The following is a 26,375-nucleotide window of genomic DNA, read 5'->3' as shown; positions in this document are numbered from 1 at the left end:
TGGCTGTTGGGATAGTTTTTGGCTATTGTTTATATGTCTTCATACGATTGTACTTTCACTTGCATTGAAAGCATCTTCATAGGAGGCGTGGGTGGCTAATACATCTTCTTTTCTCCATGGTTTCAAAAGTTGCAGTAGAGCCATGCAGTACAGTTCTTTGTGTTGAGGAGTTTTTAATGACAATTTCATATGATTAATTATGCTGTGTTTGGTAAGCTTCACCAGGCTGCCTTCACAACTTTCCATGCTGTATCTTCCTTATTTCTAATCTGATTTAATGTTATTTTAGTAAGAGAAGTTTTGGGCTATCTGGTACAGGCACATGACTTCTAAAGTAATACTCCTGTTCGGGTAGTATGTGTCCAATAAGTTGTTCTTCAAAATGTCCTGGCTGTTTGGATCGTTTTTGGCTATTGTTTGTATGTCTTCATACGATTTCAGTACTCTTTTTCTGGATGCAGCAGGACCTAGGCATAGCCACACTATGTTTTTAGATTTCCCATATAAGGCGGTGCCGGTAAAACGGTCTGCGGCTTCATAGCAGCCAAATTCTCTATGGGACAACATTTCTATGCCAAAGCTGTACAATATTTGTGCCAGTGTTCTGTCAGATGATATATCATCCCAGAGGTCTTTGAGCTCTGTTTGCTCTGCTTTGGTTAAGTAGGCTGTGACATATCGTGCAACTGCAGTGGAATTGTCAGCAATGTACTGTACATCAACATTAGCATTCCATATGAGGGCAGTATTTGCATTGTAATAATTGATGTACTTTGATGCTTTGCTCCTTTTTATGAAGTATGTGTTCTTAGGAGATTTCCCTTTCACACTGTGTCGAACCGAAGACATGAAGCTGTTTACTTGTCCTGTTGCTGAAACTGGTCTAGGGAAACCAAAGCAGCATTTGGTGTAGTTTTTGCCTCTGTTCTTAAATCTGCGCCGACAATACTTGCCACACTTGTGTCTTTCGAATTACAAAATGTGTGCTTATAGGTCACTATGTGTACTTTCTGAAGGGATTTCGCAAGTGACATATTTGTGAATTAACTGCAAAACAGTTTCATCACTCTCCATACCAAATTTAGGAGCATTTCTAATCCACAAAAGCATGTGGATGTGTGGTGCTCCTCTGGCTTGATATTTTTTTCTCCATAAGAAGTGTTCCACTTCTCCAAGGGGAGGAAGTGCTTTATTGCAAATAAAGTGCAGAATGCAAGGAAGCGACGATGGAAGTACTGTGAAACATTTACAGGATCAAGAGCGCAAAGTTCTCTTGTTGTTTTCATATCTATACCTGTTTTATTTTTGTTTGCTATGTGTAAGAAAGTGTGCAAGTCTTCCCATGCATACTCTACACAACTTAAAGTGACAAACCATGTGGGTGGGCCAAGGTTGCGTAGCATACACCATACATCTGCGTGCCATCAGAACCAGTACTCTTTCGTACAACGCATGTTTTCCAAGAGATTTGTAATACTTGACTGTAAAACTTCGTCCTTGTCTTGCACCTTTTGAAGTAACTGTGTAGCAGACATGTTACACAGCGGTATTCTGATGCTGTTATTTGTGCACATCTTTCATCATATCTTCCACCTTTTCCAGTCAGGAAGAATAGAGGAAAGGCTTGTGCTTCTACACTTTTTTCCCATATACTGATTGGCGCTCCTTTGGCTTGCCGCATTTGATATGTTTCTAGTGCATCGTCTATGGTGTCTTTGGAGTGCAGTGGGTGAATTGTATAGTGATCTAAAATATTGGAGGCTGCAGTAGGATCTAGACGTTGAAATTGTCCAGTTGTTGAGGAGTCCTGAATTATTTTAGTGGTTTCTCTCAGGTTTTCTTCAACGTTTATTTCCTTGTAGTATTCACAGTTTTTTTTAAGGTATTGCAAGGCTTTCCTAACTTTGTTTAAGTCCACTAGTTGCTGCCAAATTTAATTGTTTTTTGTAGGTACACCGTTTACCAGGATAATCAAAGATTCTTCTATTGACCTTTGCACTTGTAGAGTGCATACATTTTCTTTCAGATCTAATGGTAAATAAACCCACAAATGCCTCTCAGTAATTCGGTGGGAGGCAATTTTGCAGTTTACGGTTGAAGTCGTATTATTGCTTGAAATGAGTGTGCTGTTTGGATTATAATGCTCTCATACAAATTAAGCTGCTGCATTGTGTTTGGCACTGGAAATACTTCCAAATTATTACTGATCACCCGTGAAGGCATTTGGTTATTGTCAAGTTTTGCAGTGCAGTATGTGCACAGTATGGAGGTGTTAGTAATTTCGTATTTGTTTTCAGCTATAAGGTACAGAGCTAATTGAAACCATTGGGATTCCTCATTGTTTTCTATTTTCTGCATTATATCTATAGTTTTGGTGCTCTTGCTTTAGAAAGTTCTACGACAACACACGCATACTTGGTTTGGCATTTCAGCAGATATGCTTTTGAACTTTTGTATTTCTTTTTTGTATATGTTATGTAAAAAGTTGACATCTGCAATGTTGTAAGTACTGTTGTCTGAAAATGCTGGAATTTGTAAGTGCTCTCCAGTTCCACAAAATTTCCTTTGGATGTGCTCTATTTCTTCGAGCATTTCTTTGGCTCTACCGTGTAGGAGAATATCATTTAAATGTTGCAGTGCTAAAGATGGACTTTTTGCATAGTACAGTTTGTTAACAGATGTCTGACAGTTGAATGGTGGGTTGCTAACATTTTGATATAGTGGAAGGTGCTTTTGCAAGCAAGTCCAGAAATACAGGCTAAGGAATGTCCTTGTATTCCTGTGTAGTTGCGCTCTGGACAGGAGTCCATAGTTTGTTGCATGTTCACTTTTCTTTTCTCGTTGCCTTTCATATACTGATTAAGGAACTGCTGCAAAGATTTGATTAAGCATTGGTGAACGTTACACATTGATGTGCAAGGCCATTTGTAGATGAGGCGTGTTCGTTTGGTGGAATGGAGAGTGACATCGAAGTTTGATGGGGATATTTCTGAAAGCAGTGTTTCTTCTTCCATTATGGTATTGTGTATCTTTTCATACCCTCATCCACTCTGATGTAAGGCAATTTGGTTTGTTTGCTCCTGTTTGTATGATTCTTCATTAAAGTATGGCTCTGTGTTGGTGGTGTGACTCCACTCACCTGTACAGATATGGCCAAAGGTAACTATGCTGATATTGCATTTGTTTTCAAAGTAGTGCTTTTAGTTTACCAATTAATGTTGTTAGTGCTTTCATTCTGTTTAAAATTACTATAAACAATTGCAGTTTCACGATCATTGCACTGTCTACAAGAGCTTCCAGGATTACTTTTCTGCTGTAAGTTTTGAGGGTTGAGTGTGATTTCTCACCTCTATTTATAAGGTTCTGAAGGACTCTGTGGTGGAACATTGTTTGTAAAATTGATTTGTTGGAATGCTTGCTTGTGGTTAAATTACCATTTGTATGTGCTCTGTTAGCAGTAGTGTGAGTTGCACTCTTTTTAGTGCTTTTCTTGTCATTGTCAGTTTTTTGACAGATGAAGTACACTTTTTGTACTTGTAGGTGCATCTGTTTTGCTGTACTACTTCTCCTCTTTAAACTCTCTGTAGAAGTTCTGCTTGCAGTGGATGGCTACTTTCTCTGCTTTTAGGTTGAGTGGCTCTATTTCTGCGTTGTTTTGTATTGAGTTGCAGTTTGTTACTCATTGTGCAATCGCTGTTGGAGAAGAAAGTGAAGTGTGGGTGTGCAGATTTTCAAATGTACATGTGTGCAATGTGCATGAGTGGTTCAATATGAGGGTAGGCATATAAATGGAAGTACATCACTGTGTAATGGCCTCTAACTTTCGGTTGGCGACAGTATCTTGCTATGTGGGGATTAGTCTAATGGTGGTGACATAATAAACACTGAGCACCTGTAGAGGTGACATGAGTAACAATGAAGTACATACTGGTGGGTTGCCGCAAATCGATATTCTACAATACAAGAATAGTGCACTCTCCCAGTAAGATGTAAAACACTATGATGGTATTGTACTTACTTTGTTGCTTGGTGAGAGTAGGTTTATTGCAGGTTGTAATTTTGAAGTGCACACACCAGTGGCTTTCAGGAGAGACGTGAGTACTGCACCTGTATAAGAAGATGGTAAGGAAATATGTTGGCTAAGGGCATAATGATTGCATTTGTACAATACATTCTTTAAAGGTGTAGGGGGATGTCTTGGCAGGAAGAGAAAGTGTGTGTGTATAAATGTATGGCTTACTATATGAATTGGGACTTGGGAGCATAAGCATGTTTGGTAAGGGGGTAGGTGGGTTATTTGCAAGTGTATTGTATGGCGTTCTATTTAGCAAGTGTGTGTATTAGTATTGGACTATTCACTTGGAAAATGGAGTACTTCTCATTGTGGAAGGATGACAAAAAGGTAGGGAAAGATGTACAGACTGCAAAGCAGAATGTTTCTGTGTGTGCATTTGCATGTACTCTGCCACATATATATGCTAGCTACATGAGTGGAGCCATTTTTTTGGTTCTTTAATTTCATTATGTGCATTTATGAATGGTACTGTTGTCAATGCACATATAAATGTTTTTCTTTTTTAAGTAATGTTGCAATCTATAAAGTGTGAAAGGTAAGTGGCAGGAAACTGTTGGTATGCATGCAATGTATTCACTTAGCTTAGTTTGATAGGATACGCTGACTGATCGTTTTCTGTGCGATTTTTACCAATTTCAAAGGAGGTGCGTTAATGGGGGAAAGCATCATAAAATTGACAGAGCGAAAGAACAGAGTAACCGTCTGCATATAACAATGGCTGCTATGGGCAAATGCCAACTTTGCCAGCCCCTACCACTGTAGGAGCCATTTCATGGTAGGTGATGGGAGAAATACCAGTATGCAAGTAATCCGCTGCGAGGGACTTATAGCACTGTTGCAAATGTACTGTACAAAAAGTAGTGATAACTGGAGGGTGTGGCGATGAATGTGTACACAGAACTCGTAGATCGCTTTATAGTACTTTCCATTGCAGGTGCTTTTGATTCACTGGACACTTGAACTCTGCGTGTTTAAGGCTTAGTAAGGACTGTTCAACAGAGATGATCGCGTAAGATGCAGAATTCTTGGATGTAATTGGTGGATGTGTCTGTGACTGTTTAACAGTAGTCAATGAGCGAGTGCTGAAAAAATACTACTGGAAAGGGAAGAAGGACTTCCCCTGCTTTACTGGGGTGCAGCCCTCACAGTTGTTGGGAAGGCGAATGTGCTACATGCTATCCTTCTTAATATGCTTGCCATGGAAATGGGACTATGAATTATCCAATCAGGTGTATGTCTGCTTTTCTCTTTCATGCTGGGATGCTCTTCTGTGCCCATGAGAACCTTAGTGCTTCTAATGTGACGTTTGGCAGTGGAGCTGATATTTTTTTTTCCCCTATTGAAAATAGTCTTGTGTTCCACAATGTAAAATGTAGTTTGCAGAAGCGTGGGTAATAATGTAAGGAGGAAAAGCAGAGAGCAATCCCCAACAATTACCAAATAAAAAGGTGTTTCTTTACAAGTCGCTTTACAAAAAAAAACACTTTTCACAACTACCAACAAAGAGGGGATTCTCTATCCTGCTTCAAATGTGCTTGCGCAACCCCCACACAGGACAATATGTTCGTGAAAGCCGCAGCATTTGGAGGTCTGCACATGCTACCGCCAGGTCTTTTCAGGGTGGCTGGCATGGAAATGGGACTGTGCAGGAGTTGGGATTGGCCAATTAGATTTCCTGTGTGTGGCGTGTAACAACAAATTGCGCCAGAAGGTGTGTTTTCAAATAGGAATGCACATGGCTATCGGTATGGTTATGCCGTTTAGTAGGCAGACTATATGGCTTTTGGGCGACTCCTGGATACATTGGTTAAAAGTCTACGCCGAACGCTGTGCACCTGCTCCACATCTTGGGTTTCATAATGTTGATGTCCACTTGTACGGAATACGTGGGATGAAGTGGCTGCATGTGGGTCCTCTTTGTGCCAGTTTGGTGATGTTCGATCATCCACACATTATTATTGTTCATTGTGGAGGGAACAGTTTAGGACATGTGAGCAGCATCTCACTGCAGTTTGCGATGAAGGAGACATTTCGGCAACTTATAGCAATGTTTCCAAAGTCGCACATAATTTATTCTCGCATTGCCCGGAGACAGATGTGGCTGCGTTCTTCCTCATGTGGGCCACAAATGGAGAAAGCGCGGCACAATGTAAACAAGGCTGTTTGCGCCTTTTTTGCAAGACGTTAGCATGTTCTCCTCCACAATGAAAACATTATGTTTCATAGTAGCAACATTTTTCATTAAGGTGGAGTTCATCTGACTGATGCTGGGAATGAGCTGTTTCTGTGTAATATCCAAAATGAAGTGCAGCGCTTCATGCAAGTTTAGCAAGCATTTACCCAGTGGGTGTTCACCAATTTCCAACCTTACAAACACAAACAGCACAAAAAGGCTCTTTTCAGAGCCACCACTTTGTTTTGGGAATGAGTACAATGTTTTTGACGGAGTCGCGCCGCCCATTGTTCACCACCTGTATGCAGCGCTTATAGGCTGCGGGACCCCCTGCATGCTTTCATTGACATTTTATTTTTGCACAATGCAAGGTGGCTCTGAAAAGAGCTTTTTTTGGCTACCCCGCAGCCCCCCTTCTGGTTGTGTTGCATTTCTTCTGTTCTTCTAACACACACCACAGAAGGAAAGGAATGGATGGGAGGTTTGGCAAAGGGTACCAACCACAGGGATAAGAAACTGAAATTGGAGAGCAGAAGATGTTGGGTGGACCTTACTTGGGTAGGGGGCACTCTTTGTCATGCTGCCGGCCCAAAGCCTCGAAAGCACTTCAAAGTTGTTCCCCCTGCACAGTACAGCATCACAGTACATGCACAATACAGTGACCTCTGAAAGGTACGGGTCTGCTGCAGTGCCTATTGCCTGCAAGGCTGGTTGCGGGATGCGCTGACCCACTGAAGTGTCCCTAGTGGTGGCAGGAGCAGATGCGGAGGATGCGGCAAAGGAAAAGAACCTAGTGCCTTGTTCGAAGGGGACTGCATAGAGGTGGTGCCGTAGCTGTACAAGCCAGGTTTTCCAAGACTGCGTATGTTGCACTCAGTGCATTTCGCCTGGTTAGCACGAGATTTGGGCACATCTCCTACGGTGGAAAATAGTTTCCACACCCACGACTCATGCTAGCTTCATGCAATGGGGAATCACTCTACTTTATTCTCATTTCCTTCTTGATCTCCATCTACATTATCATGCCTGTTCCCTTGTTCAGGCCCTTCAGAAGGAGGTGGTGGTGGTGGTGAGGGTTTGGGTGCAGCTGAGTCAGAGGTAGTACCAGCAGCCCTGGTGGCCATTAATTGGAAAGGTACTTTCGAGGCATAGAATTGGTTACAAAGCAATTTCTGCACGAAGCAATGTGCACCACTGCTCTGTTCTGGAAAGCCAAACAGGGATTGCAGCGCAGCTGTGTGGAGTGGCCTTTTATAGGACTGTTGTGGAGCACGTGCATCCGGAAAGTGGCCCTAAATCTTTCCCAAAAATAAGTAGATGCAGAAGGAAGAGTGTAAGACCTCTGTAAGAGTGCACTTTCACAATAAGTCTCCATACATTGCAGAAACTAGTACTTTTCCAATGTGCACAGACCCGGATCGTGTCGTCCAAATAAGGGCCCATGCGCAGCGTGGTTCCGTTCCAATGGTGACGTCTCGATTATTCTCCATTGGGACGGCATATTGGCCAGAATACATTGTGCCCGTGTGCATAGGTGTCCTACGGATACCCTTGCGATCACCGGAATACTTAAAAGTACGTCACACGTGCCACGAATATTTCTAAACAAGCTGGGTGTGTGAACGGTACAGTAGGTGGGATGTTCACATTCAAAGGTACCTGCAGGACGTGGGTGAGCACTTCCACCTACTAAAAGTACATTACACATTTATTTGCATATCGTGGACAGGGGCGGTGTTACCAGACATCAGAGGAAGAGATACGCATGTGAAAGGTTGTGCGACCAACAAACCTACGGTTCTACAAATACTTACAGGCGGTTCTGTGGATGTCATCAATGACATTTGTGATGTCATCTTTCATGTCATGGGTGTTAGTCTTAGCAGTGCACAGTGGTGGCGCGAGTTATGGTTGCTTGGCATACCATAACTGGCAAATTTCTGTGTTTTTTTGGTTTTACTTGTAACCAAAATATGGATAGGTTGTTATTAGTGCAAAGTAACTATAACGTTCCTTTTGAATAGTTGTTGCACTGAAGTTTATAGGTGTTTCTTAGGGCATCTGAACCATAACGTCCCTTTAACAACGTTTTTTGTAAGTGAATTTCATAGGTTTTTAGTAGGGCAATGTAACCAGAACGTTCCTTGAGCGTAGTTTTTTCAGTAAAGGTGATAGGTTTTTAGTAGCGCAACTTAACCATAATGTCCCTTTAACAACATTTATTTCACTGATATATATATATATATATATATATATATATATATATATATATATATATATATATATATATATATATATATTAAATATATATTCACTAACAAAAAACATTGTTAAAGTAATATTATGGTTAAGTAGCACTACTAAAAAACCTATGAAATTCAATGGAAAAACGTTACAGGGACGTTATGGTTACAGGTAAAATCGGAAAACTCCAAATATTTGCCAGTTATGGTAAGGTACGCAACCATAACTCGCGCTACCAATGTGCACTGCAAGGACTAACATCCATGACCACAAAGATGACATCACACATGTCATTGATGACATCACTGATGCCATCACATGTGCGGCTTGCTCTTTTGTTGTTCACTAACATATGCAGAGCAGGTGGTTTTCTTCACTGACAGTCAGGAAGTAAATATGCAAAAGGTACTATATTTGTAGATCTTACCCTTCTCATATGTCACTACTTTCCTAAGGGTGCAGTCACAACTATGACACATATACATAGGGGAAGAAGCAGGCCTGAAACACAGCAATCATTTCTGTGCATGAACATAATCAGTTACGTTTTGAACACTTTCTTGTAATACTGCTGCTTTTTTGCTTATTTTACTTTCCCGGTATATGGGCATATTTGGGTGCGTGTGGTCTCTTTATGTTTTGTGTGTAGTAGTACAAATATGTAGTAAGTGAGGGAGTATAAGTGACTTATGACAAGTATCGCAGTACGCAAAACTCTGAAAATAAAGGTTTTACCTGTAACCATAACGTCCCTGTAACAACATTTTTCCATTGAATTTCATAGGTTTTTTAGTAGTGCAACTTAACCATAACGTCCCTTTAACAACATTTTTTGTTAGTGAATTTCATAGGTTTTTAGTAGGGCACTGTAACCGGAATGTTGCTTTAGTATAGTGTTTTCTGTAAAGATGATAGCTGTTTGGTACTGCAACTGAACCATAACATCCCGTTAACAACGGTTTGCCACTGATTCCTTGGCTGCCCTCATGATGAGTGTGTGGAAAGGCCAAATTCTCTGTTGTATGTATCCATTTGCGCTACCCCTTCCTTTTCTTAATAGTGTTGGTGTATCTTAGTAATTACAGATGTACATGGTAAGTGTTGGTGAGTGTTTGAGTGGTTCCTCTTTTTGTGTTTGTTAGGCAGAATCCTTTGCAGTTCCCTTGGGGAACACTGCAAAAAGATTAAGACTACAGGAGTAAGCAGTAAACCCAATTGGTAGCAGTCCGCACCACCCAGATTTACCTGGTAGTTGTGGTTGAGCAGTCAGACCTCTCTCAAGATGAGTAGGGCAGTATACAGAGAATACACAATAGGGCCAGAAACACAGTGGAGCAAACAAACACTGACCAGAGCTTGGTATAAAAAGTATATAATTATTTATTTAAACACACTTTAGGAAATCACTAAGCACTATAGATCAAAGCAAGTTCAAACACAATCAGAAAAAGTATACACACCTCCCTTAATAATTATTAGACATGTCTAGGTCAAAACACCACTATTTGTAAAACAGATGCGAGCGCTTAACTTACATGGCACTCCAATAATTAAGTTAGAGGGAGAGAAAAAGACAGGTCATGAAAATAAAACAGTTCCCAACACTTTTCTAAGACCAGAGCAAGCTAGTGAAGGCAGAGTCTACTGTAGAACCAAAGTTCATAGGCCAAGGCCACTTTACATGGAGCAAGGCGAAATGTGCCCAAGATCACACAGTTTAAAAATGCACTCAAGTCTTTGCAAAAATGTTCAAAAGAGGTTGGTTTGATGCGCAAGATAAAGTTAGAAGGTCTGGGGGCCAACCCAGTTGGAAAGCCAAGGATTTAAGGTTCAAATTTAGCGATCCGTGGAAAGGGAGGCCAGGTGGAACACAGAACCTTTAAAAGTGAGAAAGCTCCAGCAGTGGCAGGTGTTCCTGCCAGCGGGTGCAGTTCGTAGTTTCGACCAGGGAAGGAGAAGATCTCGTCGAGGAAAGTTGGAGTCGTTGCACTGCCCAGGGATGAAACCAGCCGCGGAGTTCGTTCAGTTAAAAGGTGCGTTCCTTTTATTCGCGGTCCTGCTGGACTGAAGCTTGGCTATCTGGCTGCCGAGTGCTTGGCACTGGCGATTCGCCCAAGGGACGTCCTCGAAGGCGAATGTCGAACTGGTTGTTCCCGCCAGCGTAGAGGGAGAAGACTCTTGCAGCAGAAGATCTTCTCTTGTCGTCGGGGAAGTGGTGAGGTTGTTGCAGCAGGGCTCCACCGGTGGTGTTGTTGTTGCAGATGGCTCAGCTTCTCCCCTCTTCGGATTTCTCAGGTCCAGTGGCGACTTCTGAAGTTCCAGTCCCAAAAGCCCTGCTTTTATGCAGAAAAACACCCATTCAACAGCCTAGCTGTCACTCATACATGCTAAGTGGTGAGCCGGGCGGCTCACCACTGGGCCAATCAGAACAGAGTGCGACTTGGGTTGCTAAGGCAACACAGTCCAGGGTGCCAATTCCCCCACCCACACTTCCTGTGAATCCCAGACAGAGTGGCACCAGTTGGAGGGCTTCTGTGGAGAAGCCTGCCAAAAAGTGGAACAAAGGGCCCGACCTTGGTTGGAGTTACAGAGACGGACACATACGCCATTTTGTAAAAGAGTTCTGGCGAAAAGACCCAACCGTCAATTTTATTTTCATTAAATAAACTGGCGGTATCTTTACAATGCACCAAAAAAGTGGTGTGTTTAAAATCAATGGGAAAATCCCATAGGAAATATTCTGGTGGAATATTTTGCATGGTAACCACTGCCACCAGCCAGAAACTCGACAGGGGGGGACTGGACAGTGCCCCCTTGGAAACAGACCCAGGGGCAATCTAATGAACCCCTTCCAGTACTTTCCCAATATGATGGTTTGTACTGTTCTGTTCACAATTTTGGACTAATAAAGCCAATGGTGACTTTACATGCCCTGGGAGACAGTAGTCAGTCCCAGGGTACAGAGTCTATCTTTGGGCGCCACTATGACACCCTTGTGTTACTGCACTGAGGGTGCTGTGTAACACATATACCAAAACAGATGATACCCTATGGAGTAAAAGACCCCATAGCCCATAAGCACATACCAAGTCAAAGAAATACCTTAAATCATGCCTAAGAGTGGGAGAAAAAGAGTCTCACTCTTAGCAGGAGAAAAAACAAACCCCAAAAATCCAGCAAAGCTGCTGGGGGACTCACTAGGTTTGGGAAATTAACCTTATAAGAGAATTCTCCCTAACAGTGTTAACATTGCATGGTGAATCTGTGCTGCACAGTACTGGCCGAGATGACTGCAGGTGAGCAATATGGATGTTTCCTAGGGAGACTGCACCTGGCAAGTGCATGTGCAATCACACTGCAAGTATCCGTAGGACTCCATTAGTGGCCGCATGTCCGCATTTTGTAATGCACTTTTAAATAGTTGTGGGAGTGCACGTGTATCCGTTACATACCTATATCCATGCGTAGGGCATCCTCTGTGTGCTGGTAACAGCGCCCCTGTCACCAGCCCTATGGTTTCATATGGTGGGCTACCGCATTTCAAGTACTCCTGCCGACTATGTGGGTGGCTCTGCAAACCTACCAATGTATGGTTGCAGCACGCCTGGTTTTATGAGACCCACTGGTAAACAAGGAACAGCAACCTGCAGTGTAACGTGGGCGTGTTAAATGTCACATTAATTTGATTGATGTGCTGTTTGCCTTTCCATGACCCGTTAAACAGACACACTGGGCCTCATTAGGACCCTGGCGCTAAGTGTTTAACGGCGCTGTAAAAGGCTGCGGTGCCGTTAAACACTTAGCGCCTTACTACGGGGTCCCTTTGCGGGACCCGACCTGAACGGCTGGTCTAAAGTAGGGACCCGCAAAGGGACCTTGGTGCTAAGTACAGTACCGCAATTTGCGGTACCGTACTTAGCGCCTTCCCCATTCCCATAGAGCCCTATGGGGCAAAAATTGGAATGGGGAAGGTCCATGGTTCAATGGGGAATTACCGCCCGCCAACCTTGGAATGGGGTGGTAATTCCCCATTGAACCATGGGGGACCCGTTACAACACCGGCTAATAGCGCCATGGTTTAGCGCCGGTGTTGTAATGAGGGCCACTGTCTCTCCACTGAGCACTGTGACGGAAAGTGTCAAGAGGTCTCCTGCGGGTCGTATAGTTGAAGAAAACATGTAACTGCAGGTGGGGCAGTTTGTAGTGAGTCTGCAAAATGGCAAAGCTGGTGCGGCTTGGTCACGCACATACTAGTGCATGTAAAGGCAAGTAAGAAAACAGCAGAATGTTCAGAGTGCAAACAATGTCAGTGGTGGTTAGAAAAGTACTGCAGCAGCATGGGTTGCACAGAATAAATGGCTTTGTGCTCCACATAATGAAGCTGTGTTTTGCGTTGTTGTAAACATTGTTGTATTCCACAATGTATGTATCTCCGTGAATGCTACCCCTAAGAGTAATAGCGTAGCATGAAGTGTTTGTACTGCATGTGACGACAACTGAAATTAAAGCACAAGGGACCAGTGGGCAGTATACCACCCTGCCAACAATTACGTTGGATAAATGCATGTACAGCATTTGCCACATCTGCTGCGGGCAGCAAAAGGGGCAACAAAGCGGCGCTCCTGTAGGGCAGTGGAGCGCTAAAGCATCCTTGCAGACCATATGGTGCACTACAGACCCTTACCCGGCAAAGGGCATTGTATTGTGCATGTACTACAATGCGCTACTCTACAGAGGGAAGGTACTTGGAAGTTCGTGGAAAGGGCCCTTCCGGAAGCATGACAATGCCTTGGTCCTATGTAGGTGAGGGCCACCCAATAATTCCATTTCTGGGCACGTCCCCTAAGGTATCCATGCAGATGCTGCCCCTTCTGTATCGTGCCTTTCCTGCTGTTCCTTCTGTGGGGTTTGTCAGAAGACCATAAGAAATGGAAATGAACTGGGAAAGGAAAAAAGGGAAATAAAGAAAGCACATTTTCAGATGAACAATCGAATTGCCAATGAACGGATGCAGGGCGGGAGGCGTGGCACTGTGCAAAACACTGTAGTTCAATCGGTTAGAAATGGGGTCGCTGTAGAAAGAGGTTTCTTTAGGTGTTGCAGAGTGTTTTGAAAACTGTCAGCGCACAACACTTACTACAAAAATGTTTCAATACTTTCAAGAAGGTCACCAAGGCAATTTTGATGGGGTGTGCAGAAATCGGGATGGCATGCATAGTAAGATGAACGTTATAGCTGGGGAAAAGTGTTCGTGCTGTGAAACATCATATTCCCAGGTGTGAAGTACGCCATTTTCACATGTTAAGGAAAGACACAAATACAGTTCTTTGCAATGTACTGCACTTTCTCCATTTGCAAACCAAATAGAAAATGACGCAGCCACAGCGATGTCTGCATAATACTATAGAAAGTTATGCAAGAGATCGGAAACAAACGCATGACCTGGGCAAGTGCCCCCTTTATCGCAAAGGGCACTGAAACTCGTGTAACATGCTGTGCAATTTTCCCTCCACAATCAACAACAATAATATCGGCATGATTGCGTGTCACCAAAGTGTCACACAGACAAACCAAAATCAGTCCCTTCATTGTAGGTACTCCATAGCACTACACATCCACATGATAGATTCCAAAATGAGCAGCCACTACACAGTGTTATCAATTCACTTTCAGTCGCTGCATTTCAAAGTCCCCTAAAACCTGCACGCTTTGACTCATGAAACACACAGCCATAACCGCACCCTTTGCATGTCTGTTGACAAATACACTGTGTACCACACTCTGTGTGTACACACCACACCCAGAAAACGTATTGACCAATCCTGTAGGCTCAACAAGCCCATTTCTATGGGCATCATCTGCAAAAGGGGCATATTTAACACGTGCCGTCCTGCAAGTATCGCAATATTTGCTGACTGTTTGTGCTCGGCACGAGCGGGAGTGGGGGAATAACTTTCAGACAGGGTAGGGGACATCATTAGTTGTGGCGGATCTTAAAAGAGCCTTTTTTTATTATAAAGGTGCTTCCATACAAACCTTTTTTTGCGGTTTTTATAAGTAAGTTTGTGTTTTCAACGTCAGCTCACATTCTTATAATAGGGTCTTCAGTGCAGCCTGTAGATTGTGAAACAAAATTTAATTGCCACTGGTCGACAAAGACATGCCATTTGCCTTGAAAAGGTGTATATATCAAGAACCAATGTTCTCATTCTCACAGGAGAACATTCCAGCAGCACTCAAGAAGTCATACATGCTTCTGTTGATGAGACCCCTTCCGACCTCTGGCTGGCAATAGGAATCATTGGAATACTTCCACACTATTCTCGGGGGTAGACATGAGAAAATCACCTTCGCAATGGGAAAAATGCACTGCACTCATAATCTTCAGTTGACAGTACACACCGGAACATGGCATGAAACCCAAAAAGAAGGCTCCAAAGTGCATGACCACAACAAGTACAGTTGCCGAAGAGGCCATGCGTCGACATTCTACAAGCACTCTGCCGAAACAGCACGATTCCACACTGCACCACAAAGCGTCCACTCCCTCCAAACCAAAATTGCCACAAAAGCCTTTTTGTAGAGCATACACAAACAGATCTTCCACAAAGGCATCACCCACGACGAAAACTGTGCGTCTTGCCATATTAGCCAGCTGCACTACACAAAGTAATGGGAAAAATGATTGCCGCCCTTTCCTATGGCGCACGCCCTGAGCACATGATTAGACATTACACACAGTCCCATTGCCATTGGCCACCATGGTGAGAGACGCAGAATGTGGCATGTGCCTTTCCCTAATTATTGTGAGGGCCATGCCCCAGTGAAGCAGAAGGATTCCTTCTCCCTATTGGTGCTGTTTCCTGTGATATACACCCTGAGCACCTGATTGGGCAAAGGCCATAGTCCCATTTCCATTGGCCAGCATGGTGAGAAGAGCAGAATGTTGCACGTGCCTTTCACCAAGTACCGCGAGAGCCGTGCCCCAGTGAAGCAGGAGGAGTCCTTCTCCCTATTGGTGCTGTTTCCTGTGACGTACACCCTGAGCACCTGATTGGGCAAAGGCCATAGTCCCATTTCCATTGACCAGCATGGTGAGAAGCGCAGAATGTTGCACGTGTCTTTCCCCAAGTACCGTGAGGGCCGCGCCCCAGTTAACCATGAACAGTCCTTCTTCCCTTTCCACTATCCTCTTCCCCCACGCTCTTATTGTGTATTGTTGAGTAGGCACACACGCATCCATCAATGCCATCCAAGAAGTCAGCAACTAACACTGTCAGTTCTCCGCAAGATGTCATATGTACCATTACAAAATCAGCCTGCAATGTGCTGTTATTGCAAAGCACGTCCAGTGGAAAGTTCAGTGAAATATTGCACAGTTTGTGCATACACATTCATCCACATGACCACCCATCACCACAAAAGGAAGGTGTGAACATCTTTTTGGCACTATGCTTACAGCTCTGTTATAAGTGCCTCTGTGCACGATATCTCACTTTAAGCGTCCATTACGTGTTTGAAAAGCTTACTGGGTTTCCTGCCATCTCCTACCATGAAGTGGCAATTTAATTGTATTTGCTTGCACATTTTTTCATTTACCCACATCATACAGTGGATTAGCAAAACAGGAACTCTCTTCTTTCCTTCCGTCAATGCTACGCAATGTGTTCCCCACTAACCCACCTCCTACATAAATCGTAAAAAGCTGGCACCAAAGCCACCATTGAATGTATCTTACCAATTTAAAGTCAGTTCCCAAAAGGTCAGTGTGTGCATGGCTGTTGTTCTTTGTACACTGCACTATTGACACAGCCACTTTGTAAATCTGCCAGCTTCCACTCTGCGCCCTCAGCACCTCATCCATAAGAAGACTGCGCAACTTGCCCTTGACCTGAATGACAGGGATCGTATCTCTGCTGGACTAAAATGTCTGCAATAGCTCAGAGGGGCTGCAAAGAATAACATGAAAGCCCTGTGCATTATATAGAAGGCCTTCTGGTCCCTGGGACCTAAATACCTTGCACTCTCACTTCCAAAATATCAGCTTGCTCCAGCTCTTCCCTCATCCGCCTCCTACTCCCTCAGGGTCACTTGTTTCTGCATACAACCAGGTGGTGGTAGATGTCTTTCTTCTGGTGGGGCTTCCCTCTGCAACAAGCTCTCTGCTTGCCTGGAACTTCAGGAAAACCATTTTAGGGCCTGGAAGCACATAAAAACGTCTCCATATGCTTCTTCTTTTTCCCCTCCTCTCCCCTACTCAAGTCCTGCCTAAAAATGATTGTGCACTGGTTTCCTACCCACCCTGTAATCTGTGCCCCAGTGTAAAGACTGGAGGGGGGTGTATGGACTCCTGCTCTCTATATGCTAGAGGAGAGGCACAGAGGACCCCAGCCAAGATTCTCTATTTGGTAAATGTGGGCGAGCAATCAAGGCCTAGCTTCTCAGGAGGTGATGCAGGCTGGTTCTTAAGTACAGTGTAATCCCCAAGCACCCACAAAGGAATGTCTGCACATTGTATTAGCGAAAACACAGTCTTTATATAATTAAGGTACAAGGTTATATACACAATCACAATAACTCACTTTGTGCTCAGTTAATCTACAATGGCAAATATATACACTTCTAAGTAGTACCACAATAATTATCAGATTTCATTAAAGTGCATCAACTGTACTCTGGTCAAATGTCACACAAATCAATTAATAAAGGTAACCAACAATAGACATAGGAGGGAAGCAGTTGGTTAGAACAATTGGCAGAATACTGGGTCCCTACATATAGGCACAGTTCTGTGTGGAGATCCCCCCACCTGGGCAACCTGTAAAATAAAGATATACCACAAGCCCAGTCCATATATTGTTCAATGAGTCTTATTTCCTTCTAATGTTTTTGTACCACCCCAAAGTACCTGGAATAGCAGAGTTCCTCGAGGAGGCTTTGGTGGATCCTTCTGGAGTGACTCCCTTTAAAGCAGGAGCCAAGGATCGTCGATGGACCTCGAAGAAGGTGAACTTGGTGTCGATGATCCTCGATGAAAAGTTTGATGGCGTCGAGGCAGCAGCTTTGGTCCTGGCGGTGCTCATCAACGACGAGTCGAAGACATCCTGCAAGGATGAGGCGTGCAGGGCACCTCGATGTCAATAGTTCAGGACCGCAGAGAGTTTGTGAAGAACTTTGGCCCAGCAAGGGCGTCGAGTCGTCCGGCGTCTCTATGGTCTCTCGGTGGCGGGAAACCCACTGGCAGATCCTCCTCAGCACATCAACGGCCTGGCCTTCTCTGGCGGGATAAGGCAGGCGGTGGTGCGGACGAGCGCATCTGGTAATCAGATGTCTTAGGCAAAGGAGCGTTGCGGCTCCAGTCATCGACGGCACAGCGTCAAGCAGTCCCCGCTTCTGGGCAACTAAATTCGATGGGCCTCCAGCAGTTAGAGCAAACCTGCGAACCCTGGTCGACGACGGTGGACGTCTGTCCGGTGCTTCTCTTCATTTCTTGTCGGCGGTCCCCGTCTCCGGCTGACAGTCTTTCGTATGCTGACTTCCAGGGCAATTCAGCAAAGGTTAGCAGTGCACAATGGTCCCTCGTAGCTCGGGAAGAGGGCAACTAACCAGGTCCTTTCTGGATCATCGACGAAGTAGAGCAACAGCAATACTTCTCTTCCAACTGGGCTTCAAGGTTAAGCCTCAGTTTTAATGTCAGTTTCAACTCCAGCTTCTGAACGATTTTTAGCAGTGAGAGGCCCCCAGATATACTGTTGATCTCCCATTCATTCTGCTGGGTCACACTCAGGCAACCAATCACTCAGCAGGGCAAATCAGGCGCATGGTGCATTCAGGCCATTCTTCTCCATCCAGAGACTCATAACACAGAATGTGGATTCGGACAAGTACCACGCCATTCAACACTACACACTGCATTCATACCAGTTTCGGGCAGGGCTGTCGCAGTCATTGTGTCAAACACCAGATTCTAGACATCCACAAAACAGAATGCATATTCGTCACACACTCCATTCATTCAGTAAGGTCCCACCCACAGCCATACCCACAACATACGGTCGTTGGAAGGCGCCAGACAGTCTGGACGGCACTTCCCCACACTACCATATATGGAACTTCCACCCAACAGCCAGTCAGGGGGAAGGGACAGAGTCAGGGCTTCCCGGGACTTCGGTAAAACCAAGGTAACAGGCGATGGAGGGGAAGAGGCCATGATATGATATGATATGTGGGGCATGTGTGCCCATGTGGGGCATCTTGTTTCCATCAGGAATTTACTGATACAAATGACAGGGCCTGGGTATCCCAAAATGGAGGATACTCAGAGCACCTGTCAAATTTAGCATTGAGCTGCCACCAGCCCATACACTGCTCTGTGGGCCACACATAGGTGCCCAAAAACATGCACTAGGGACACAGGGTTTTACCCCTACCCATGGTTGCCATAAGGGTATCCCATGGGTCTGTACACCAAACCAAAAGAGAGAGCTGCACCGCCAGGAGTCTCACATGAACTCCTGCACAGAAAACACAACAGAACACACGATAAAAAGCAGTAAAGGACAAGGATACGGCGGCCCTGTCCCTCCGATGCATTTCCAGCATCACACAGTTGTACCCCTGCACTGGCTTTCTGCCAACCCCCGCACTTGGGGACTGGTTTCTGCAACCTTAACAGTACAGCCACCAGTTGATGTCTACACTTATCCTTCCACTCGCCAGCACCGGCCGTAGTTGTACATATTGCTATCTGTTGATGTTCCCATGTACTCCACTTTTCCCTCCCCCTTCCCATTCACTTGCGCACTCTCAGTGTCACCTGGTCTAGTGGGATCAATATCCTTGTGCGGCCTCTGTTCAACGTCCCTTTCCTCATCGCGCCTTCACACACTTGTTTGTAGGTGGTGTAAAATGCCATAGAATACCATGGAAGTCAAAAGAATACCATTTCCTTGGAACCACTAAAACACTTGCTGGTTATTAATGCCTTCGTAGTCGGTGCAGAACATCCCAGCACTGCACATAAGGTCACACATGCTTATATTTATCCAACATCTCCCAACGTCTGGCTGTGGACAAATTACACCGGCATGGTCCCATGCTCCCCTTGGTGTTATCGATGAGAAAATCATCTTGGTAGTAGGACATTTCTGCATCACTGCAGTCATCAACTTCTTTAGGTGCACGAGCAAACGTGAGCACGGCATGTACTCCAAATGTAGTGCTCCAAAATGCACGACCACCACATCAACAGTACCGACAGAGGCCACACACGTGTAAAGGAAATCCATGCACCCAAAACCCCGCTCTTACACTGTGCCCCAAAAAAGCCTGCACTCCTTCCAACTGAAAAACAGTATCAAAGCCTCTTTCCACGGCATACCTGTGCAGATCGTGCAGAAAGGTATCACCCACTTTCAGCAATCAGTGTCTGTCCATCTCTGCCAACCTCACTGCATCGAAGTTTGAGTAAATATGGCACTGCCCCTTCCTATGAACCACACCCTCAACACCCCATTGGAGAATCCCCACAGTTCCATTTGCAAAGGCTCCATGCTTAGAAGGGTAGGATGTGGCACATGCGCTTTCCAAGCTACAGCGAGTGCTACGCCCCAGTAAAGCAGACACAATACTTCTTCCCTTTGCACTGGCAGTTTTCCAACACTCCCTCATTGGCTGTTGTGAATTTTTCAAACACGCATGCACCAATCACATAATGAACCTCTGCATTGCACACTATCATTTCTATACACCACTCCATATTTACCGTAAAACACTCTGAGTGCACAGTCCCTTTGCCTACAAAGCCCCTCCACCAGAAACTTCTGCTAAAGGATGCACTATTTCAGCATCCACAAAGATCCTGAGGCGCACCCAGCACACCTTTGGCCATGCACACAACAAGCCACCCTTGCCCACACCCAGCATAACACTATGGATCCATGCATGCGCCCATGTGGGCAGCTAACATTATGCACAAACGTAACATACGTAGGTAGCGGCACTTCACCCCAACTCCCCCACACCATAAAACATCCATTCACGAAAACATGTCACAATTAACAGAATCCACAAACATACCACAGTCTCCACCACCCCTACCCACAGCCATTTACAAAGTATTGTGTCACTAACCACAACATTTTCACAACATTGGGCCTACTTCAACAGATCTGCACACAGCATAAGCCTTGAACGCACCCACAGCCACCATGCATGTCACCATGTCACCAACTACGCCAATCCACATACACACCATTGCCACCAGCACTCCTACCCTACCAGCGCACTGCCATGGAGCTATGCAGCAACAAATTGCAACAGTTAACATAATGTACAAACAAAACACTCTCTCCTGCACCCCTGTGCACTTTCAATCTCATACTATTGGCGTACCCACTTTCATTCACAAAGTACTGTGTCACTGCCAACCTACCCACATTCTCTTCGCAACATTGGCCCTACTGCAACCAATCTGCACACACCACACTATGCAAGCACCAACCTCCACCAGATGCAGAGTCAAACATGCGTTCCTGTGGTCGGTATGTTGAAGGCCTATGCTCTTGACTGCATTCCCTACAGCCTAAGACCTACGGCCTTTGGCCATGCACCCAATAGTCTAATCCGTCCACAAAACCAACTGCAACTTCATTCAGCCATGCATGCCACCATGTGCCCAACTACTACATTCACTCCGCATGCGCACAGCCACCCATGCTCCCACCCAACCTATGTCATGTGCAATTCACTCCCCTTCTGCAACTGACCTGCCACCACTCACCACGAAAAGAGGTCACCGCAAACACATCACGGCAGAAGCTATGGAGCCATTACGACAGCTGCCTCCAATCACCACACAAAGTACTCGCCTGTCTATGCACCCGCAAATTGGTACAATATGTGCGAATACTGCAGACGCTCTTCCGTCTTCTTCCACCTATGTACATATGTCACATGAACCACTTCTCACTCCCCCACCCGTTCCCTCCCTTATTGCTGGCAACACATTCCGTAAGGTACATTTTCCAGACCCTTCCGCCGCTGCACTGTTCTCCGATACACCATGGCGGCTTTCCCAAAAAATGTTGACGCACAGCATGCTTCCCTCCAGCCAACCACCGGCCGCGTCTAAACTTCTCCAACAGCACGCCGTACCGCGAGCCAATGATACTTCTGTCCTCGGAGCAAACAGGGAAATGGGTTCGGGGAGCAGACCCAGATATCACAAATTTTTTGAGACGTGCATTTCAGTTCTTTGCAACAAAAGTCCTGGTTGGATTTCCACCAAACACACAAAAGCATGCTTTCTGACCCAAGCCCCCGCTCCTGCGGGGATAGTTTTTCCCCATTCAGTCTATGGAAAACAAAAAAAACGTGGGACCCCCTATAACTTTGCCCTCCCCCACGATACCTTACCCAAATTGTCGAATAAATTCATAACTACCATGTAGTTATGGTTAAGTTGCTCATCTCAGATGAAGACCACTTTTTGGCCGGCTTATAACTCCGCTTCCCCTGGACGAATTCGCATAAAACCTTGCAAAAAAGGTATATGGCCCACTCTGAACTTTTTTGGGAAGTTGGGTGAGGTTTCGTGGATGGAGGGCAAAGTCTCATTGGCCTGGAGTGTGGCATGATGTCGGCAAACATTGGACGCGCTCAGTGGTTGGCTGGAGGGAAGCTTCATGTGCGTCACAATTTTGCGAATCACCACTGTGTTGTATCAGACGATAGCGCGGCATCGAAAGGGGCTGGAAAATATGGTTTGCAGCATCTGGTGGGTGGAAGATAGGATGGAAAGTGTGGGGGAGTGAAAAGCGGTTCATATGACATATTTGTTTAGGTGAAGATGGTGGTGTGCGAGCGGTGTCCACGAGTACTGTAGAAATTGGCGGGTAGCTCCTCAGGTGATTAGCTTCTGTTGTTACTGCAGGGAGGCTCAATTGGGGATGGGGAGTGCATTGCAGATGATATCAGGATATTCCCATTGGGTATAGTGTGCTGTGTTGGCTGTGGTAAGCACCTAGCGCCTTGGCTGCATGGCCAGAGGCCTTGTACCGAAGAGTATGCCTACTGGTTGCAAGTATGTTTCACACTGTTGACTTGTGTGTGTCATTTGTGCACAGAGTACACATTGTTGGTTGCATGGCTGTGGTGATTGTTAGCATGTCCAACAGTTTTCAGTCCATGCCTGGAGATGATGGAGTCAACAGTCCGGTAGTGTGTCCACTGGGTGAAGTTTTGCAATACTGTGTGTATAGAAATGGATAGGGTCCCAGTGTATGGATTATGTGTCTGGGTTGGGCCCATTGGCCAGGGGACTGAGTACTTTACTGTATTATGATGTGTTGGTTATCAGTACTTAATACAGTCTGGAATGAAGGGGCAATGTTGACAAGATTTTGTGGTTTGGTTGGAAGTAAAATAATACTATGTGATCATAAGTGGGTAGGGGTGCTGGAGGTTGTGCTATGTTTGTCGGTTCTGGTAAGTGGCTACATGTTTGCATGCATGGCTGCATTATGTTGCAGGGGTATGTAGGGGTGCTGGCGGCAGTGTTACGTTTGTGGGTTGTGATAAGTGGCCACATGTTCCCATGCATGGCTACGTTGCATTGCAGTGGTTGTGGCCAAGGCTTAGCCTCTTGGGTGCATGGATGGAGGCTGTAGGCCTCTGCATGCACCCAAGAGGCCAGGCCTTGGCCACAACCACCACAATGCCATGCAGATAAAAAAACGATTCAGGTGGCAACGTGTTTCGAATTCACCATGCATTTCCGAATGTCAGTAGTGTTGTTATGTTGAAGTTAGTATGACGTACATGGAGAGATGATGGTACTTTACACATGCTGCACTGAATGCACAGATGACAAAATACATCAATGTACATTTGCAGCTGCTATGTACTATTTATATGTGCAGTGTCTTACGAAGCAACAGTGTACAATGGCAGACTGTGTGTGCGATGGCTCTGCAGACGTGGGTGGCAGGGCCATTTTACGCAGCTTGGTGTCTTGTAGCACAAAGATATTTGGGGATCTCGTTCATCAAACAAAAGGAATTACTTAAGACCTTCTTCAAACATTGTAAGGGGGGTATGGTTTTCAAATTTTGCCTCCATTGCACATTAAGAAAGGGAATCAGAAGTTTGAAAGTTCTGTGTTTATACCTTCCAGTCACATGGTGTACATAACAACAAAGATGACCTAATGCCCTAAACGGTGCCAGTGGCATGAGAGCAGGCAAATCTTACAGCACATAGGACATAAGACATATGGATGCATCATTCTGTTTGGGTTGTTGTGATTGTGCAGATTATTGGGTAGGTTACGGTACTATAGTGCACTGAATGCGTACACTTATTACAGGCTTAGGTAAAGAGGGTATTCAGCAAATAGGTTGTCCAATGTGTGGAAGTAATGTAATACAACGTGAACTGAAGTGGCTAAGGGGTAGGTGGCTGTGTTATGTGTTGGGTTTGCGGTAAGTGGATAGATGTTTCTATGCATGGTTTTACTGTGCTGTGGTAGTTGTGACCAGGGTCTACAATATTGAGTGCATGGCTGGAGCCCGTACACTGTACGGTGTGTAGTCAAGCATGTAGGCCGTGGGCACATGCAGCACATTGAACATTGTGGCATTGGTATGTGGATTGCAGAAATATGTGGACACATTACACTTTGCAGATTATAAAGAAGTATGATACCAATCATTTCAAACTTACTGTTTCTATTGTGGCGGGCCTGTGCTGTTTTTTGTGTAAGGGATGTGAAATGTTGCAGTAATCGTTGCTTCATTATCTGTGAAAAAAGAGAACATAACATGTTAGAGCAGGTATTTGGTTACTTTGCAGTTCATTACATTGCAGATATTTTTACACTTTGTGGACCCTCATAATTAGTACTTCATAAGTACGATGCTTCAAACAAGTGTACTGTGCAATGTGCGCAGTTCCTGTGTTTCTTTGCATAATCATTGGGTCTGTGGGAAAAAAATAAATCCATGCTGGATTAAAAACAAACTTCCAAATGTATTTGCTGTTACGTTGCACAGTCAATTACAGTAACGTTTGCACTGATTATAGCAATGTTTAAGGTCCACTGTTGCAGCAGGAGGAATTGAAATGGTGTACGATTTCTGTTTTCTACGTGTTGCTAGTATGGTTGCAGTCATTTAGCAGTTGGTGTATTCTAACTGTTTACCTGCTTCCTTTTTTTAGCATTGTTTCTTTATGCATTTGGTTGCTGCTGACGTATTACAAGTATTGTCCCATTGCACTCTGCTACTGCAGAATTGTGAGGACAGTTACGTCCCTGTTGGCGATGCGTAACTGTTCATACTTTGGAAGTGTTTGAGGATTTTTGTAGCACAGTGGTTGCTGAAGGTTGAGTTGGGCTGTTTCAATGCTGCAAGTAATATTGCAGTATTCTGGTTGCAGTTAGATACCAGGTGGCACATTCTAACTGTTTACAGTGTCCTATTTCTATAGGGTAAGTTTAGAAGCTTGTGCATTCCTGTTGATAGTGTCACATCTTTCCACATTCTGCAGTGGTGGTGCACCATTATGGGTTTACGCATTGATATTTGCATATGTATTGAATTTGTATGGGCATTGTTAGACAGGTGGTGACTCATTTGCATAGTTGGTGGTTTCAGAGGTTACTGAGGATAGTTTTGAACCCTCATACTTAGTACTTTTTCTTTTACGTATCATATAGGAAACAATGTTAGTGCCATTTTTGTACACGTATTGTTTCTCTGAGTGTAATCATTGGGGAAAAACTGTAGAACAGGCACCTTGAAGTATTTGTTGGATACTTACTGTATGCTAAGTTGTTCTAGTTCCACAGTGTAGAAGATCATTCTTTTTTTGTGCAATTACGTAGGTACTGGTGGGTCTGGGGAGAAGGGTATTCTAATTTTGTACATCAATGAGTACATTTTGACTTCAAGAATATTAAGTAGGCATTTGCAAGATTTGAAGGTAATCTCTGCTTTGGAATAATGGAAGTATCATTGCATTCCCACCATCACCATTGCTTTCTAATGTATGCAGTATAGTGGCCTGCACTGGTTGTGTCACCTGTGTCGTAGATTATGGCTACTGTTGTGAAGGTTTTCTTGCCAAGTGATACCTGTCCGTATGTGAAGGTAGTAAGTTTGCCGTTATTTTTGATTCCATCTGCATTGTATCTTAAAAGCGTTAATATTACATATTGACTACATGATTGTATATTTAACGTCGAATGATTATTGGAATTGCAACAAGTACACAATATGCTATGGTTTGCATTTTGCACCAGTGGCTGAAATGGAATGGATTCACAGTTAGGTATTGATACATAGACAAAGCGCGTGTTAGGGATTTCTTCCTGAATGACATGGTTGCAGAGAGTGCATGTATGTTTCCACATGTAGGACATCTGAAAGATTTCCTTATGGGTATGTTTTTGCTTTCCAGTATTTGTAGTAAGTACATTAGACATTCCTGTGGATCTTCTTGTCTGTTTAATGCGAATTTCACCATTCCAGCACAGTAGTCCAGTTTCGGCCTGTTGTCAGGATTATTTCCAGCATTTCTGTGAAGGATTAGCATTTGTAAACACAATTGGTCTGAGCCATTTAAATAAATGTTTTGAACAATCGCTGGCATTTGGAATAGAACATTCATTGCTAAATTTGCATGGCAATTTATACCAGTTGTATTGGAAAATTTGAATGGACCAGTTAGTTCTGTATCTGAGTACTTTGATGGAAGTGCACATGGTTTCTTTGAAGAGGTAGTTTTCTTTGTGTGTGGAGTTGGGTATGTGTTGTCCTTTTCAGTCAATTTTTCTGTGTTTTTGGTAGATGATGCAGTATGAGCTGATTTGAATTTCTTTGG

This window comes from Ambystoma mexicanum, chromosome 14 (genome assembly GCF_040938575.1).
Source record: "Ambystoma mexicanum isolate Mex_15411 chromosome 14, UKY_AmexF1_1, whole genome shotgun sequence".
In the NCBI taxonomy this organism is placed as follows: domain Eukaryota; kingdom Metazoa; phylum Chordata; class Amphibia; order Caudata; family Ambystomatidae; genus Ambystoma; species Ambystoma mexicanum.
The sequence above is the reverse complement of the archived record's forward strand: the minus strand, read 5'-3'. Positions refer to the sequence as shown.